Here is a 12,587-nt window from a genome sequence, read left to right on the forward strand (position 1 = left end):
CTGCTGCTGCTGCTGCTGCTGCTGCTGCTGCTGCTGCTGCTGCTGCTAAGTCGCTTCAGTCGTGTCCGACCCTGTGCGACCCCATAGACGGCAGCCCACCAGGCTCCGCTGTAACTGGGATTCTCCAGGCAAGAACACTGGAGTGGGTTGCCATTTCCTTCTCCACCAAAGGCAGTAGGGGATGATAATATAAAAAGCAAAGCAAAATGAAACAATGTATCTCAGATGAACTGTTTTTATGCCATACCCTGAACTGCTGAAAGGAGTCACACATTGAGTGATAAACAGTAATTTACTACTATCATTGTAAATTGATTACTTAAATGCCCCCCAATATAATCCAGATTCTAGATTTCTCTTATCATAAAGTCTCCAGCACTGTCAAAAAACTTTACATTTTCTCCACTTTGTACAAATTCTACAAAATAAATTTAAATTCCAGAAATACTCTCAATTTAGCACCACAAAACATGCACACCTACTCAGATTGCTCTTCTCCTCTTTCTTTATAGAGAATGTTACTCGTGGTCCAAATCACCAATTCAATTCCACATTCTGTGGTATCCATCAAACATCCCTTTAGCTTCTACATTTTAACTATTTCAACATCTCATAGTTATGTAAACATGCTCAAGAATCTCCCACATTAGAAAAGAAAAAGCTTCCTCAAATGTCTATGAGTCTTCAGAACCAGCCTATCTTTTCTCAAAAGCTTTGTAGACAGACATGTTGCATGAGTCACTCTATCTCCGTTTCCTGAGCTCCTACTCAATCCTTAACACATTTTTTTCTGTCGGCTTCACCCCAATCACACCATTAGCTAAGGAAGATCAGCATTGAGCCCCCGCTGTTCAAATCCAAGGATTTTTTTTTTTTTCACTCCTCATCATAACCTCTCAGCAACATCTGGCAGCTATGAATACTTCGTCTTTCTTGTGGGAGGTTTTTCTCTGGTCTTTGGAATACCACAAATCTCTCACTGTTTTCCTCCTCTGTGACGATTCCTTTTCCTCCTCACAATCCCATCTACTCCAGTACATTCAAAAATATTAGAATTCATCAAGATGTGCTCCCTAAATTAATGCTTTCTCATTCTACATTATTTTCTCATGAATTGTTATCTATTTCAAAGGAATGAATTACCATCTGTACCACACAATTTATATATCTCTTTCCCTTCTCTGCTGCTCTCATCTCTTTATTCATGTAGCCAACTGTTCACTCAAGAGTTGTGCTGGATGAATGAAAGGAATACTGGTTTCCACTTGAGGGTAAAAGAATAATGATCTCTTGTGAATATATCCTTGTGGACACTTTTATTGTCCTTTTTTTTTTGATAAATTTCAAATTTCCCTCAAGACCCAACTCAAACTCTAAATGATCTGTCATTAATTTCTTAGTGTCTTATTTCTTCATCTCCTATAGCAATCAGGTAATCCTCTGTATCTACTTTTATTGCTGCACGTAAACCATGAAATTATATTTTCTACATCTACGTGTCTTCCCGCAACACCCAATTTAGAAGCTACTTAATGTTAGGGCCAGATTCTATTTATAATTTTCTTCCCAGAACTTACTAATCTGATGTATGGTTGATGCTTGGAAATGAGAACAACACACTGTGTTCTGGGGTTTTCAAATATATATTAATAGATACTTCCATAAAGAGGGATTCTGTGATTAAATAAGGTCAGAGAAGTTTGTACTATATCTCACTCCCAGAGAATCTAACACACACTTGCATCTGAAGAATTGTAAGACATCCTTAATATGGAAAACTATTGAACTTTGCTTAATGTGTAGATGGGTTTCCCAGGTGGCACACTGGTTAAGAATCTGCCTGCCGATGCAGGAGATGCAGGTCCGATCCCTGGGTCAGGAAGATCCCCAGGAGAAGGAATGGCAACGCACTCCAGTATTTTTGCCTGGAAAATCCCATGGACAAAGAAGCCTGGTGGGCTACTGTCCATGAGATTGCAAAGAGTCAGGCACAACAGAGCAACTAAACAACGTTTAGATAAGGAAGGCTTCCTTTCCCTTTTCTTCTCTTAAAACACATTGGTCTTTCTCAAACAACTTTTCCTTATTTCTTAAGATAGTTAGGATTTTAACTTATTAGGATCAGCAAAACAGATGTCAAAGACCCAGAGGGTATGGCACATCCTCTTCACCCATGATACTCATCAACGTATAACTCCTTCAAAAGGGCTCTGACACTTCTTAGCAGAAAAGAAATTTTGATCAACAAAGTACTACCATTCTACTGACATATACATCAAGTCTAACAGATTCTTAGTGTTTCCTTTTTTGCAAGTTATTAATTTCAAGAATTCAACCAATAGAATAGGAAAGTTATTACAGCCACATTGAAACCATCCTTTTGGGGTTTTTTTGAAAGTGTGCTTGTAAAGATAATATGGGCTTCCCAGGTGGCGCTAAGTGGTAAGGAACCCAGCTGCCAATGGAGGAGATATAAGAGATACAGGTTCAATTCCTGGGTCGGGAAAATCCCCTGGAGGAGGGCATGGCAACCCACTCCAGTTTTCTTGCCTGGAGAATCTCATGGACACAGGAGCCTGGCAGGCTACAGTCCATAGGGTTGCAGAGAGTCGGACATGCCTGAAGTGACTTAGCACACAAAGATAATATAGTTACCTCCACACCAGCTGTGCCACCACGCAGTTCTGCAGGTAGTTTGAATGACAGGAGCATTAGTAGCTCCAAAACAGAATCCCCATTTGAAGCTCAAAAACCTTACCACTTTACTCCCATAAAATGCTGTCTAGTACACTTTGGATAGAGCACATTTAAAACCAAGGACCCAAAACAAAACAACAGCCCTCCCATGAAAGGCTTTTATGCTTTGCTTTCTTCCATGTGTTATAGGGAAGGAACCTCTACTTGCCAAACAGAAAGTTCTGACATATGGCGTGGCAAATAACATTATATAACAATAAAGCACCCATCCTGGTAATCAGCACTCTTATTAGGAACAACAGCATCGCAAAGTGACTCATCAGCTTGTGTGCTCTTTCCCGATTCTAGTAATTTGGGACAAGTGTGGGGAAGTTACGAGTTGTTTATGTGCAGCCCAAAATGACAGGCAAGAGAAGTTACTAAGCAACATTAAGTACTTGCATTTTTCTCATCTTTAAAAGCTGCCACGAGCTGAATAATCCTGTAATATAAAGGTAAAGGGAAAGGCAATGTGGGAGTCATGTTTTTGCCTGAATGAAAATGTTTTGCTCAATAATTCTGAAATTCTGATTCACCATGAGTTCATCTGTCTTGGTTTAAAGGATTATCTCAGGTGTATAATCCCCTTCTATTCACTGTGAACACCAGAAATTTGTTCTATAATGAAAAAGGAAAAAAAAAAGAGGGGAGTGTGGGGGAGGAGTAGTTCTTACGGGTCTTGAAACCAGTTTGTCCTCCAGTAAATGGGATCTTTGTTCTCTATTTAGCATTTTGGTTTTTTCATAGCATGTATTACAACAATAACAACCACAACAAGAAATCATGCCTGGTGTCTTTGTTTAATCTATCTGCTTCCTGTTTCTCTCTCAATGAAATGAGTCCAGTACTGTAGGAACTTGTCTATTGTTTTCCACTGCCTTCCCTGAGTCTGGCCCAGTGCCTCACAAAGACAGTAGCCCATCCATGACTGAGAGATGAAACAGAATCCAGTGTTATGGTATTACGAGTTGTGTTTCTTAAGGAGATGGTTTTAATAATTATGTCTACTGAACCTTACATTTCCCAGAAATAGCTGAGTGTTGCTGACAATCTCTACAACATATACTACAAAGAGCAGGCAAGTGAGAATTCCGCAGCTCTTATGTCTTTTGATTAAGGAAGCGCAAAGGGATTCCTTGGTCAAAAGCCCAGGAAGAACTTTTCCTTACATTCTCTGTCTCAGCAAAACAACTTGCTGAACAAACTACAAACTCATCTTTTGTGCTTGAAGCCTGTTTTCAGGTCAAGGATCCTATGCTTTCGCATAGCACCTCTGTTTCTTCCTCTTTCCAGTTCATCTAATTCAAAAGGAGCTGATCTAGGGAGTAATCAGTCTCCTCACAGAAGAGGTCACATTTCCCAGCAGGCTTGGGTATAAACAGCAGAGTAGTCAATAAAACGAAAACAGAATATCATTCTGTACCTTAAATGAATGATGTATGTGTATTAGTCGCTCAGTTGTGTCCGACTCTGCAACCCCATGGACTTATAGCCTATCAGGCCTCTCTGCCCGTGGAATTCTCCAGGCATGATACTGGAGTGGGATAGCTGTGACTATATTTTTAAGAAGAAGAATGAAAATGAAAGACCTCTTATTATGATTCTAGTTAAGAGGAGGTGAATTAAAATTTTGCCAGCCACTCTATGGGTGGTTGTTTACATGTGTTATTTAAATGATCTGGGTTAACTGTTACCATTTTTTATAATTCAATAAAACCCTTTTGGGAAAAATAATAAGACTCTATAGAGAATGTTGATTATAACATTTAATAGATTTTATGAGTCATATTTTTAATAATATAAAACTAAGATGAAAACTTTTAGATTTAGATTTTATTTCAAATATTTTCTCTGTTATTGATATTTCATTCTTTACCTAATACAACATCCCCAAAATTAATAGGAATAATAAATAACTAATATTTTTAAATATTTATTATGTGCCTTCTGTTCTCAGACCCTTACATGATTAAATCATTTAATTCTATGAAGTGAGCATCATTTTCATTTATCCCTGCTTTTCAAAGAGAAATCTAAAGCATAGAATTTAACTAACTTGCTCAAGGTCATCCAAGTAGTAAAGATTTGCAGCTAGGCAATTTGAATATAAAATGTAAGTTTTAACCCCTATATCATAGTGTATAAGAAGGGAATAATGAAATTCAAATGAGCATTGTTGCATGTTCAGAAATTATACATGGAGTCAACTTCTCCACATCTCCAAGATGAATCATCAAACTATGATATGAGCTAAGATTCTTTCAACTTAATTGTAATTATATTACAAAAGAAGGCCTAGCCACCTTAGTGGGGGAAGCTTATCCAGAGATTAGTCTGTTGACAGAATTTCAAAGAGATTTTAAATAGCTACCGCACTTCTCATTCCGTCTGTCCTTTTCCTGGTTAGAATTTAATATTTCATAACTAATTCATGTGGATTAGAAAGAGACTGAAATAGAATCATTTGACCTAAGATGATATTTTTAATAAAAATATTGTGTTTTGGAAAGCCTTATGTGATGTCCATCTAGTTCACATTGGTATAATATTTACATACTTACTGAAAGAAATTTTAAAAATCATTTAACAAGTAAAACCCGAATTATCCCATAAACAGAAAATGCTTCTTTTGGAGGAGGAGAAATGGGGATTAATTTTCCCACCATTATCCAGGCTTCCGTTGTGGCTCAGCTGGTAAAGAATCCGCCCACAGTGCAGGAGAACTGGGTTCTATCCGTGGGTTGGGAACATTCTCTGGAGCAGGGAAAGGCTACCCACTCTAGTATTCTTGCCTACCCACTCCAGTATTCTCACCTGGAGAATTCCATGGACTGTATAGTCCATGGGGTCACAAAGAGTCGGACACAACAGAGCAACTTTCACTCTCACTTTCATCCATTTCTTCATTTTTCTCTAGTCGTACTCAAGTTTCTATCGTCTGGTCACAGACATGACTCAATATTTTTGAGCAATGACTGAATTAAAGCCTCAAGACTTTTCCTCAAAAAAGAGTTCAACAATTTATAAAAAGCACCATTGTGCAACTTTATTGTCCCACAGAGCAAAACATTTTTAATGGATAATTTATTCCAATATTTGTTTTCCCCCTTAAAAATACATTAGTACCATAAACTAGCTATCATTAAAAATTTCAATATTATGATTTGGAAATAAGTATGACATCTATCATATCATAAAACATTAGCTCCTATGTTCTAGATATGCAGTTCCAGACAGGGTGAGAAATATCTTGTGAGTAATTTTATAATAATTATGAATTCAATGTATTAAAATATACTATGTGGCTCAGACCTTGCAACTTACAACTGAAACACTATTCTCTAGCCTTTTTTTGCAGAGGTAAAGCCTGTGAAGGGCCTCCCTTGTGGCTCACTGATAAAGAATCTGCCTGCCAATAAGATCCCCTGGAGAAGGAAATGGCAACCCACTCCAGTATTCCTGCGTGGAGAATACAGAGGAGCCTGGCAGGCTATAGCTCATAGGGTCGCAAAGAGGCAGACACGACTTAGCGACTGAACAACAAGGGACTATTTTTTTTCATAGAATTGAATTAGAGCTTTGAATCCAGTGTACCAAAAGTGTAACTTATTACTGAAGTTATTATTGAACTCCAATAATGTATTAGACACTATCTGCAGCACTGAAGTCCCAGAGATAAAAAAGGCTTGTTTTCCTTAGATAAGATTATTTCAACCTTCTGTGGCATATTCAATTTTAAAGTCAAGCACACATTTCAGTGGAACCATTGAGAAGGACAGTGGGGCCAGTGGTAGAATACAAACAGAATTCAAGAAGGTCATGATACTAGAGCAGAAGCTTAAGAGATACAGATGCATCAGCAGGTAAAACCTAACAGACTGACTGTATCCAGAAAGAAGTTATAGACAGAGATAGCCTTCTCCAGGGGAATCTTCCTGACCCAGGGATCAAACCTGGGTCTCCTACACTGCACACAGATTCCTTCCCATCTGAGCAACCAGGGAAGCCCCAAAATAGCCATAAATGAAAGTGAAGTTGCTCAGTCATGTCCAACTCTTTGAGACCCCATGGACTGTAGCCTACCAGGCTCCTCTGTCCATGGGATTTTCCAGGAAATAGTACTGGATTGGATTGCCATTTCCTTCTGCAGGGGATCTTCCCGACCCAGGGATCGAACCCAGGTCTCCCGCATTGTAGACAGACGCTTTACCCTCTGAGCCACCAGGGAAGTCCCAAATAGCTTGTAACATGCAGGGTCATAACAAACCAGTGATAAGAGTAGACTTGGAGCTCTTGGTTAAAAGCATGGGCTCCAGAGCCAGACTATTGGGTTCCCATCCCAGCTGGATCCTAATCTCTAACTGTGGATGGTAAATAAGTCATTTAACCCTCTTGTGCATCAGTGTTCCCTTTATAAAATGGAAATGATGATGATAATAGGATTATCCCATATGAGTATTTTCAAGATTACATGCTCAAAATGCTTAAACAAGCAACTAGCATATAGGAAGCACACAATAAAAGTTACTGTCACTATTTTTAAAATATGAGGGCAAGAAAGCCAAGGCACCACATTCAAAAATCAACCCTTGAAACTAACTCTATTCCTAACCTCCACTGTCAGTATCACAAATGACAAAGAAAAGAGAAAGAATCAGGGCTGACATCATGAATGTATTTGCAAAGCCCCATCGCCATACAGATCTATGACAACAGCTCAGTAGCATCACCTTTCCTTATGGAGCATGTACATTTATGCATTGATTTTGAAGATGACAGATTTTGTGCTCCTTAATCTGTAGTGACTGGCATATTGCCAATAAGAAATAACTGAGTCAAGGACATTGTGTTTCAAACTTAAGATGCAATACAGACTCCCTGTTACAAGGCAAATTCTTCATTTCCAATTGTTGACTCAGATAATACTTGAAAAAAAAGAATTTCAGCTGTTTAAATTTAGCATGCTGAGAAAGACCAATCTTAAAATATTGTTTGGCATTATGCCCATAACATTTTCATTTTATTCCTTGTTAGTATTTGTCTTCTGTGATGAGATGACAAATGACAGTAATCATGTTATTCTTAACACTTCAAATTTTACCTAAATGAACCATTTTGCTTTTATCCTCACCAGTTAAAGATGGCCTTTCATTTCCTGGCAAATTTTCAGATGGTGATTATGCAACAGCCAGTGATATTTCCAAGCACTGTTTTACCTCTTCAGTCATCATCTGGTCTTTCTCCCTACTTTTCTTTGAATCATCATTTTTTCTCTTAAACACACACACGCACACACACGCAAAGGAGATTATCTGAGCACAAGGCTAATCTAATTTTTATAATCAGGCTTATTTAAGGAGATATTTTGATTCTCTGCTTTATCTGTGTCTTTAAACATCTCCACCCCACACACAGCCTGAAGAGGTTGTTTTTAAGAGTTCCCCAGAGCACAGAATCTAGACAAGGTCTCAGCCCCGCCTCCAACCATGTGATCCCCTTATTTTACCCCCACATTATCTCCATCATCTTTCTTCCCAGGAAAGATGCCCTCGGCTTCATTTTCATGATTCATGAAGCCAGAGCAGAACTCTGAAATTGGAATTGTAAAGTATGCCACATTTGGTTTGGGGGTCAATTTAGGTTCCAATTTAAGCAGATTCGATCTTGGGTATCAGTAAAGCTGAGAGTTCTCTCTTGACTGATATAATTTTCCAAGCACTCTGAGCCCACACCATCCACAAAACAATAAGCTCATTCCACTTGATCCATGGTAGAGTACTGCTGTAATAAAACAAAAGTGACAAAGTGATGAAGGGTTGGAGCTAGTCACACTTGAGGGCTAATCCAAACCCACCATTTACTAAATATGTTCCTTTGGTAATTTGCTTATTCCCTCTGGGGCTGAATTTCTTATAAATGGGAGAGAATGCCATCTCTCTCCTGTAGCTCTTATCCCATAAGTGAGAAAACATATTCACAGTGCTTAACCTTGGGAAGGGCATGACAGGGGAAGGTACAAACTACTTGGTTTGAAATAAATAAAATACAAAGATGTAATATACAGCTCGGGTTATACAGCCAACATTGTATAATTTTTCAATGGAACGCACATCATAACAATACTGAACCGCTATGTTATACACTTGAAACTCATACTGTAAATTGACTACAATTACAAAGCAAACAAAGTGCTTAACCTAAGTCCTGCCATTACTGCACTCACTATAACCAGGAGCTTCTAATGGGTTACACGGTGAGAAAACCACGCATGCAAATAATTTAAGGAGCTATCAGGAGTTGAACCTACTTCACAGTCAATACCTTAAGGATGAACAGGTGGGTGGGATTCTTACCGGAGGTCATATTTTGTGTTGGTGTTTTGCAAGAGAAAGAAAATGCCATGGATGCAAGAGGAACACTAGGAAGAGGCTTCTCCAATATCTTGTCTAGAACTCCCTCCAGGCAGGTGCTTCTAAGCTAAAGGCGTTACTCTTGTAAAGAGAATAATGCTAGAGTACCAAGCATACATAAGTACAGTTCTATTCCTGAGGCCAGCCAGGAAGAGAAGCACCCAGGAAAGGATATTCTTAAAATATCATTTCAAGCCTGGATATCAACGTCACAGTCATGATTGGTAGGCAGAGTTAGATTCAGGGACCAGATGATCTTCGTCCGGCTTGTCTGGCCACAGCTCTTCCTTCTTTCACGTGTGCAATGAAAAGCATGAGTCACAGGATACTTGTCTAGTTCAGACTCTGTTCCAGCAAAACTTATCAATGGTTTAAACGTCAAAAGAATTATTTTATTCCAAAAATGGCTTTGAAAACCTTCTCCTCGGATATAACACGAGGTTTGTTTACCAATAGGACAACCAAAATACCAAGCAAAGGTATTCCCCAAACTCAATACCACCTGCCTAAGTTTTTTTCTTTCAAGAAATCCTGAAGGACTCCTATTCAATCTAAATTTTTATCTGTTTCAACCAGGTTCTCAGGCTGATTTTTTATTCTCTTTAGCTAAATTATTGAGGTTCGGGTAATGATTTATTCTAGAGTTATCTGGAAACTACTTATAAACTCACCACAAACATATTCTTTTAGTCTTTGTATAGATTTGTTTTTTTCTTTTTTGCTAAAAACTTTAACCATCATCATGCATGCACTATCATAACAAATATATCCCCTGGATTATATTTGAGTTTGTGATATAAGTTTTTTTGCACTGAGAAATTATGCATGTGTGGAATGGATTACCTCCAACAAGCTGGGTATTGTGATAAGAACACAAATATACCTGGAGATCCCTAAGATGCATAGGCAAAGTAATTAAATTATATTCAGAATATGTTTATAATAAAACACAAATAGGTGGTTAGACAAATATTGATAAAACTGAAAACTATAATATTTGGAGATTATTAAACTAAAATAATTGGAAAAGACTGATCTTTTGTTTCCTCTTTTCTAATAATAGAGAATTTAGATTACTTTATATTTCACAATAGTTGCCTCATAAGGCTTTGACACCCCTTTCCACCTATAGAATTTATGGCAGTACATGAAAGTGTTCAGCTCAAAATTCTGGATTCTGTTTTGGATAACCCCTGCTTTTCCATTAATATTTCTTGGAGAAAACTATAGTAACATAGTATTATTTTCAACTATCCTGTAGCTAAATCTAGTATTTTTGTGACATATTCCTTCTGCTTGAGAGTCCTCTTTTTTTCTCTATTATGAAAACCTACTCAGTGTAAGAGAGGACCTGGTTAGAAATACCCCAGTGTTCTTAAATTATTCCTGGTTTCCTTTTTGAAAAAGACCTTTCATGTTCTGCTTGTATTCACATTCATTTGGTCATTTGCTTTACAATGGGCTGACCTGTTTCTACCTCCTTTTAAAAGTTGGTTATCTGCAACTTGAGCAACCAGTAGAAGTCATTTTTTTAAAAAAGTTCTTTAAGCCTCATTTTTTTTTCCAGTGAACACAATGCTGCTTGGATCTAAGTATAAATCCATGTATGTAATAAACCAACACTTAGAAATTTCAAAGAAGGCACTGTTTAGCAAGTGGAAGAGATTATTGCAGGAGTAAGAAAGTGGGGGAATCCTGTACCCACTAAAGAGTACTTGAATGTTTCTCATATCATCAGTGTCGCCTCAGGTTGTTGCCTAGCAATTATTTAAAGACCTATTTCACGTCTTAAGTAAATCAAAGACTCTTGTTTTGTTTGATGGCTTCTTTACAGGTTAGCAGTAAGTCTGGAATGAAACTTAATTAACTGGGCATTTGAAAATCTAAGCCAGCCTCCTCACAAATTTTCTGTTGAAAATGCAAGCTGTTATGCATTAGTAACTTTCAGAAGCCCACTCTTGTAAGTAAATCTAGAAAACGCATTTACCAGTGTTGTTGCCGAAAATCACCATAAACAGGGTGCTTCCTGCAGACCTACCCGACAAGCAGTGTCCGTAGGTACCTAACTGAGAGTAACTCGATTACAGCATAACTAGGACAGAAGTCAAAGAGACAAACAGATTCAATATCTCCTGGAGAATCCAAAGCTCTGCTTTTCTAACTTTCCTCGCCATTTCTGGTCAGCTTCCCTTCCCCCTGCACCACATACCCAGAAGCCACTCAAATTACCAACCGTGTCGAGCTGAACTTACTGCAGTGTGATGCAGGCGAAGGCTGGGCACAGCTCTGAAGCCAGAGCGACTGCTTTTCCAGAGAGGAACCGGGACTCGCCAGCTAACAGGATCCCTTCCAATTCACACGCTCCGCTCAGTCAGAAGGCTCCCTCTCAGCTCGGCTTCCCCAGAGGAGTGGAGCTTCAAGAACTCTGCTCACAGCATCTCCTCCTCTCGACTTCCACCCCCCTTCCAGAACACCCAGCCCAGTCTAACTAGTGTCTGAGAGATGGAAATCCACTTCCAGTCAACAACACGGGCTGCCGGCAGCCTCCGGGTTCCTGACAATTTGCAACTCAAAAACCGCGGAGGCTGAAAGCTGGAGGTTTCCGGAGCCTCAAAGTCATCTTGGCAGCCCCCCTCCCTACCCCTCACTCCTCCCACCTCCCCCCTCCTCTACCGCGGCCGCCTCCAGGCTCCCACTAGGTATCACGAATGATTATTTTATTATCCATACCAATAAGCATCAGGAGGAATTTGTCAGAGATGAAATACCTGTTGTCCATGACTAATGCTCTTCTCTCGTGTCTTTGAGTCCTTGATTTATAGCAAGATGCGTTGATATTGAAGTGTGTGTGCGTCTGTGTGTGTGTGTGTGTGTGTGTGTGTGTGTAGCGAGGAGGAGGCGATCCACGCAGCGGCTGCAAGCAACAGCCTTGCCTATCTCTGGCTGCCGCTTCTACAGCTGCTGTTGCTACTACTGCTGTTGGAACTCGGGGAAAATGAGACAGGAAACGGTGCTCTACAGCTATTTAACTGCTGGACCAGTTATAAGACAAGGGAGGAGACTGGACAGGTATGAGTGGCTGTCATTGAAGCACTGAGCTTGATTCACGGCAATTACTACCATTCAGAATACAATTCCCCTTCAATAGGAAACCTGATACCTGTCTGTCTCGCCCTTCAGCCAACTAAAGTCCTTGATGGGTCATTGTTCGTCAATGACCTGCCTAACCCATTTCTAGAAACTGTAGCAGCTGGACACTCTATATTCGGACTTGGTAGCCTGGGAACAGGTGATTAGGGGATGGATGAGGATGAAGAAGGAAAGGATGGGAGAGAGTAGACGAATATTAAAAGAGTTGTACATATTTCTAACCAATTAGGGCACAGGTAAAAATGAAAGTTTTGAGCTATGTGTATATAATAATGAATTGGGGGGGTAATA

The 12,587-nt window shown here is 39.2% G+C and overlaps 1 protein-coding gene across 2 annotated transcripts in view; it reads right to left on the minus strand.

Annotated features, from left to right (window-relative positions):
- The window catches only part of DGKB (diacylglycerol kinase beta), an 856,074-nt gene extending 843,928 nt beyond the window's left edge, over nt 1-12,146 (minus strand). Inside the window, exon 1 of one of the 2 annotated variants that reach the window (XM_040260596.1) lies at nt 11,380-11,779. The gene's annotated coding sequence lies outside the window, so the exon portion shown is untranslated. Of the gene's footprint in view, nt 1-11,379; nt 11,780-11,914 lie in introns of those variants that run through there. The other variant, XM_040260597.1, reaches the window with a different exon arrangement.
- Between the last annotated feature and the right edge of the window lie 441 nt (nt 12,147-12,587).

This window comes from Oryx dammah, unplaced genomic scaffold (assembly GCF_014754425.2).
Source record: "Oryx dammah isolate SB20612 unplaced genomic scaffold, SCBI_Odam_1.1 HiC_scaffold_18, whole genome shotgun sequence".
NCBI lineage: Eukaryota > Metazoa > Chordata > Mammalia > Artiodactyla > Bovidae > Oryx > Oryx dammah.